This window comes from Marmota flaviventris, chromosome 17 (assembly GCF_047511675.1).
Source record: "Marmota flaviventris isolate mMarFla1 chromosome 17, mMarFla1.hap1, whole genome shotgun sequence".
Taxonomy (NCBI): domain Eukaryota; kingdom Metazoa; phylum Chordata; class Mammalia; order Rodentia; family Sciuridae; genus Marmota; species Marmota flaviventris.
In genome coordinates this window covers 14,155,938-14,161,937 of record NC_092514.1, presented here as the reverse complement: position 1 = coordinate 14,161,937, position 6,000 = coordinate 14,155,938, and positions in this window count along the sequence as shown.

The following is a 6,000-nucleotide window of genomic DNA, read 5'->3' as shown; positions in this document are numbered from 1 at the left end:
GAGAGGGGGGCCCCAGATTCAAAACGAGGAAACTGAGGCTCAGAGCACATTCCAGCTCTTGTGCCTGAGATTCAGCGTCACTAGCAGTGAGGCTGAGACTGGAACTCAGTTCTGGAATCCCTCTGTCTCCAGCCTGCAGTGACAGGCTGTGGGGTGCCAGGTGCAGCCCCCAACTACATCCAGTTAACCTGTGGCTCACAGAGTAGCTCCCACCGGGGCTGTCTTGTCCTCTCCCTTGACTCCACACACATACTCAGGCATTATTCTCAGTGACCAGAAATCTGCAGGGCTCAGAAAAGCAGATAACTAAGAGCCAGCCGCCACCCTCCCTCACAGACCTTCCAGATCCCAGGGTGACAGAATCTAAACAGCGTGTCACCATTGGTGGGTGGGGGTGAGGCTCCCTGGGCGGGATGCCTGCCTGAACCCTAAACCCTGTTAGCCATCACCCAGGTCAAATGAGGGAGTAGAGAGGTTGTTCCAGGCAGAGGGACTAGCACACATGAGAGCTCAGAGGTGGGCTGTCTCAGGGGTCCTAGGACTGGTGCAGAACATCCGGGAAACAGATGAGCCAGAGAGGCTCACCCTGGAGCTCGGTTTCCCCATCTATTCAATGGGTAGTCGTGAGGAACACTTGAAACCAGGGACTGGAAGGGGCTGGCGGGGGAGGGGGGGGGACAGGTGCCAGCTGGCTGGCCTGTCCCTTCTGCCTTTGCCTGGGTGTGTGGGAGGCTCATATCTAGCAGCCCAGATGGAGAGGATGGAGGTGTAATTTCGTTCTTATCTTTCTGCTCAGAGCCTCTCAGCGAAGCACTTTTACAAAAAATTAATAACAGCATTTGCTTTATGTGTCTTCAACTTGGATTTCTTTTGGATTAAAGAAAGAAATGAAGATAAGGGAAGAAGAAAGGGAGACGAGTAGGGAAGGAGAAAGGGAGGGAGAGAAGAAATCAGAAAGGGGACCAAGAGGCAAAAGAAAGGAAAAGATCTGGTTTAAAAAAAAAAAAAATTGTCTAGGTTGAAATAGTCCCAATAGGTGCATTTTCTCACCTTGTGAGTCATTGGCCTCCTGCCCTCTTTCTGGACTCCTAAATGTTAGTCTTTAAGCATCCATGTTTGTCTCAAGCTTTCCTAAAGCCTGATGGCCCCTGGGACAGACCTGTGGCTTCAGCTCCAGGTCCCCAGCATTGAAGAAAAGAAGCTCAGGTAGGGGTGGTTGCATACATGAGCAGAGACACAAAGGAAGCAGGGAGGGCTGGCCTGGAGAAATGTTTCATGGCTTCTGGCTTGACTGGTAGTCTGACACTCCACTCTACCAGCCTTTTTCTCAAGCCTCTTGCAGCACAAAAAGTCTAGCCCTCTTGGCAAACCTCTTACCACCCTGACTCATAAATTTATAAGTGCCTTCTCTGCATTGATTCTCTGTCCATCATCTCAGTGGAGTGAAAAGGGTAGCTCGAGGCTCAGAGGGGAACGATGACCTGTGTGATCTTGGTCACACAGCTGGGAAGTGGGTGACACTAGTCTAGATCTGAACCCAGAGACCTCTTGGTTCTGAGGACCCGAATGTTCAACCATCTATAAGGAACCAGATTACGGCAGTGTCTGCATAGATAAGCATCCAAATCAGGAGGCTGGAGAACTCAAGAATTTTTTTTTTAATATTTATTTTTTAGGTGTAGATGGACACAACACAATGTCTTTATTTTTATGTGGTGCTGAGGATCGAACCCGGGTCCCGCCCATGCTAGGCGAGTGCTCCACTGCTGAGCCACAATCCCAGCCCCTGTCAAGCAATTTTTCCCAACATATCAGACAATATTCTTCCTATTTTCCTTCAAAGATATCTTGGATTCGTGCTGGGTGTAGTGGTACATACACACCTGTGATCCTTGTTACTCAGGAAGCTGAAGCAGGAGGATTACAAATTCAAGCCCAGTTTGGAAAATTTAGTGAGACCCTGTCTCAAAATTTAAAAAGGGTTTGTCGTGTAGCTCATTGGTAAAGTGCTCCTGGGTTCAATCCCAGGACAAAAATAAATAAATAAAAGGAAGAAAGAAAGAAGTCTTCAGTGACACTAGCCTGACCCTGCTGGCTCTGGTCCCCTGGTTCCTGGGCTTATTTGAACAGGAGGTGTGGAGAATTATTTCTGTGCAGTGATGAAGAGGATTGCTGGTAGCTCCAGGCGTCCAGGGTCTTTGTTGCCCACAATCTCAGAAGCAGAAAGGGCCTCTTTCCCAATGATTTTTGCTAATATCTTAGAGAAAGCTCTTATTGGCTGGACTTTGGTCACATGCCCGTCCCCAGACCACTATAGCCAGAGAGATGGGGCATTCTCTGCCAGGACTATGTCCACCTGGGAATGATAAAAAGAAAGGTGCCCTCAAAAGCTGCAACTTCAGTCCATCTCTCCTGAGTTTCACTTCCTTCTCCTATCCATCCCACAGTCCCCTACACTGCATCACTGGTTCATGATTTTGTGCCTCCTGGTCTCCCGCTCAGCCTGTTCCCTCTGCCTAAATTGCTTCCTCCTCTCTGCTTAGCTAATAATTAGCCACCCTTAAAGGCTCAGCTCAAATCCTTTTTTTTTAAGGTACTGGGGTTTGAACCCAGTGGCACTCTACCACTGAATCACACCTCCAGCCTGTTATTACTTTTCATTTTGAGACAGGGTCTCACTAAATTGCTGAGGCTGGCTTCTAACTTGAGCTCCTCCTGCCTCAGCCTCTCCAGTGATTGGGATTATAGTCATGCACCACCATACTTGGCTTCCAACCTACTCTTCTGAGAAGACTTCTTTGGGTCATAGTTTTGGGTGGCTATGTTTTAACTCTACCCAAACTGGAAGCTTTAAGAAGTGTGTTCAGTTTGTCTGCAAATTTTCTGAGAAAGCACGCACAGTACCTTTCTGAAGCCAGAAAGGAACTATGGTCTTCTCAGATCATACCTCGAGTCTCTAGCAGATAGTTCCCATGTATGTGCGTTTCCAAAGAAGGGGTTCACAATAGTGCATATTGGGGAGAAACTCAAACTGACTTTTTAAAAATACCTTTATTTTATTTATTTTTATATGGTGCTGAGGATCAAACCCATTTCCTGACACTTGCTAGGCATGCTTTCTACCACTGAGCCACAACCCCAGCCCCTTGAACTGACTTTTGTGAAAATCTCAACCTCGCAATCATTAGCAGGGCCACCAGCTAATGGCCCCTGTCTGCATCTCACTTTGCTCATCTGTAATATGGGGTAAGTGTGCCTTTTCCATAGGGTGTTTGTGAAATAATGGTCATAAGATGTTTAGTCCATGTAATAGTTCAAGGTAGATCTTGGAAAAAAAAAAAGTTTAAAAAATGATCTGTCTTGTTTGGAATCTTCTCTGTAGGGAAAAAAAGCCTGAAGATTAATGGTCAGAAAGAAACAGAAAAGGTGCACCATAAAATCAGAAAGTATGTCTTATGTGGATGCTATTTTTATAATTACACATTATACTCTAGGGAGGAAAACTGATGAAGATCATTGACACTTGTTTATCAGGTGTGATGAATGCTCTGGAAAAAAAGCATTGTGTAAATTCAAGCAGAATTATGGGTTTAGTGGGCCTAGGAATGTAGCTCAGTGGTAAAGCAGGTGGTTAGCATGGTCTTGGCCCTGGGTTCAGTCTCCCACACTTAAAAAAAAAAATCATTTATTTATTTATTGGTGCTGAGGACTGAACCCAGAGGCATTTTGCCACAAAATATCCTTTTTTTTTTTTTTTTTGAGACAAGGTCTCACTAAGATGCCCAGGCTGCCCTTGAACTTGCAGTCCTCCTGCCTCAGGTTCTAAGTGGCTGGAATTACACTTCCACACCGGGGTTGAGACCCCCTGCTTCACCAGGCAATGCTTTCCGCGGGGCAAGCAGCCTTTCCCTGCTGTCTGCCAATCTTTCTTCCAAGTCTCTCCCTCCTTGAAGTCCTCCCTCCTTAATCTCAGAGAAATCTCTGGCCTATATCTTCTTCTTCACCCCTCTGGCCAGTCCCAGCCATTCCACCTCATTCTTCATCTGAACAAACCTCCAAATTCTTGAAAGCCCTTGTAGGCTTGAATGTTTTAGGCACAGGCAAAACATCTGGCTTATCCCGTACCCTTATCTCCAAGAATGCTTCTACTCTCTGGACTTGGCAGAAACTGAATTTGAATCCCAGGACTGTCATGTGCTGCCTCAGTTTTCTCACCTGGCCAAAAGGCTATTAACCTCAAGGAATTTTTATGGGGATGAATTGAGAAAGGGAACAAGAGGAAAGGTGATGTGCTTCCAATGGGGGATTGGGAAAGGGGAATGACTTGGAGGAATGTAGGAATGTTGCCTCTGACCTTGTGGGAGGGTGGTGGCCTTCTGGCTGGATGCAGGAATCCCTCCCCCCACCTCCTCAGGCTGGCCCAATCCTTTTCTCTCCAACTCACTTTCCTATCCTGTATGTTAGTCCATCACCTCTTTATCTGTATCCAGTTCTGTTTCCAAAGCACACAGCTTATCTTTGTGGCTACACACACTTGCTACTTGCTTGCCGGGGGTGGTGTATAGAGAAAAATCTATCCCTGTGGCCAACAGCTCTTCAAACACCCTCCCCCTCCCTTTTTTTTTTTTTGGTTTCTTAAAATGTGGACAATAAGAATGTGCACCTTATAGAATCCCATAAGGTTTTTGTTTTTTGTTTTTCCACCAGCATTGTTCAGTATGATAGCATCTAGCTACAGGTGACTAATTTAAATGAAAATTAACTAAAGTTTAAAAAAAACTCAGCTTAATCACACATGACAAATTCGGTGCTTATTTGATCACCCCACTGGATGGCACAGAGAGGGTATAGTTTCATCATGGAAGGATGTTCTAGGGATGGGGTGTGGCTCTGTGGTATAGCCTCTGCCTAGCGTGTGCAGGGGGCCCTGGGTTTCATCCCCAACACTACCAAGTTGGCTGGTGGGGGAGCTCTGTCATACAGATCACAGAGTGCTGGTTTGGGATAATACATGTGGACTCCGGACCACACATCAGTTATGTGTTATAACTCATTCAAAGTTGTAAAATGAGGCAGCTCTGTGATTTCTGTGCACAGTTCTGCACTCCTTGAAGTTCTAGCAAAGACCAGGGGCTCATAAGGAATGTTGGGCTGGATGGGGGCATTCTTCCTGGATATGGGTTTTGGGGGCTTAGAAAGTGATACCCTGAAGGATGGCACTTTGGCATCCTGAGTACTTTGAACTGAAGGATATTGGAGAGACTCATAAGCAGTCTCTCTCTCTCTCTGAACTTTTTCTGCCTTTCTTTCACCAGCTCCTTCCTCTTCCACCCTCCAAGGCAGGTCATAGGAATTAGTACCCCTCTCCACCAAAGCCAGCCATAAACCCCAGACCCACTACTCTAACTTTCTCTTTCGTGTGTAAGAGCTGGCTATTGAGAAATTTTCTAACCTATCTTATCTGACAGTAGGTCATAAAACCCTCATTCTAGAGGGCATCCTGTCCTATACCTTGGAGGAAGGAATGCTACTCAGAGACCAAGAAGAACCTGGACAGCCTTTGCTACTTGCTGCACTCAGTCGATTACATTAGGTCATTTCTACAGGGTCACATTTTTACAGGGCTGCTCATTCTTTATCAAACTTAAGCATAAAAATAAACAGCTTTCCCTGGGCCTTGCAGTTTTTATTCTGAAGGCTATCATGTCACGTAAGACATTGATTAAATAAATTTGTTATACTTTTCTCTTGTTAACCTGTCTTTTGGAGCATTGACTATGAACTTATGATGGGGAGGGAAAGCCATGTATACTTCTCTGTCCCTACCTGGTAGATCAAGTTTAAAATGGAGTGACAGTTCCCACTGCAAGGCAGTGATATGAAGTGTGATTCACTGTTCTGGTGAAGAAGGGACACTGAACAGTGGGAGCCACAGCTAATCCTAGGGAGGGATGTCTAGCATCTAAAACTTCCCAGTGTTGGGATTTTTCAAAGGAAAAG